We start from the raw sequence: 1,297 nt of genomic DNA, 5'->3' as shown, positions 1-1,297 counted from the left end.
GGGGGGCGGTGAGGATGGTCTTAGAGTGGCCGGTGCTGCCACCCCTGACACCCCACATTGGCTCATCTGGGGAATTGCTATCATCTCAATAAAGACCACATCTGAGCTTAGACGTGGCCCCAGCTCTGCCTCTCCAGCTCCCCTCCATCCCCCCGCCCGTGGGGACCCCCAAGTGTTCTCCTTCATCTGGAGTCCTGCTGTCATCACCCATTCCTCCGGCTGGAAAGTCTGGGTCTGGGTGTCCTGAGAAGGGCAGCGCCGCAGCTGACTGTGCACTTGCTCCTGGCTGTGCCGCAGTTTCAGATCCTCTTCTGAGGGCTTTACTGGACGTGAGAACGGAGGACAGACTGTATTAGTTCAGTCCTCTGAGAAGAGAAGCAGGTGCCCGGATGGGCTCAACGAGCGAGGAAAAAGGGGGAGGAAGCAGGTAGCGGGAGAGCCGTCAGGGGGGTGCCAGCAGGACAGGAGGGGGAGGGAAGGGAGCCGCGGTAGGAAGAAGCCTGTTTCTCCAACCCTGACCCCATCCTCCAAGGCCCTCAGGGACAGCAGGGGGCAGGAGGGGCGACTGTCACCCTAAGTTGGAAAACCCCGAGGGATAGGCTGAGATCATGACCTGCCGAATGAGGGAGCACGAGCCGCCCACACGGGGTGGGGGGGTGGCCCACAGGGGGCTCCCTCTGCATCGGAGCTCGCACCCGGGGGAGGTGAAAACCCCACGGTCGTTTTGATGAAGGCCCAGTTTCAAGCCCTCACACAAAGAAAGAGAGTCACAAGATGTGTTCCTTACAGATTCTGGGGGGGGGGGGGGGGGGGGGGCAGGGGTCCTCTCTGGATCGCCCTGCTGGTTTTTGAGCAGCACTCAATCCAGCAGAGGCCAGTCCTGGGGGTGGGACTGGGGGGGGGGGGTGGTGGTGGTGGTGTCTGTGTGCTGGGGGTGTGTGTGCGCACACGCTGGGTGTGTGTGTGCTGTGTGTGTGTGCGCACGCTGGGCATGTGTGCTGGCTGTGTGTGTGTGCTGTGTGTGTGTGTGTGTGCTGTGTGTGTGTGTGTGTGCTGGGTGTGTGTGCGCGCGCACGCGCTGTGTGGGTGTGTGTGTGCTAGGTGTGTGTGTGCACGTGCACGCGCTGGGTGTGTGTGTGCTGGGTGTGTGTGCTAGGTGTGTGTGTGCACGCACTGTGTGTGTGTGCTGGGTGTGTGTGCGCGTGCGTGCTGGGTGTGTGTGCATGCTGGGTGTGTGTGTGCTGGGTGTGTGTGTGTGTGTGCGCGCGCGTGCGCTGGATGGGGGTGTGTGTGCTCG

Source organism: Lipotes vexillifer, unplaced genomic scaffold, assembly GCF_000442215.2.
Source record: "Lipotes vexillifer unplaced genomic scaffold, Lipotes_vexillifer_v1.1 scaffold835, whole genome shotgun sequence".
NCBI classification, from domain to species: domain Eukaryota; kingdom Metazoa; phylum Chordata; class Mammalia; order Artiodactyla; family Lipotidae; genus Lipotes; species Lipotes vexillifer.
The sequence above is the reverse complement of the archived record's forward strand: the minus strand, read 5'-3'. Positions refer to the sequence as shown.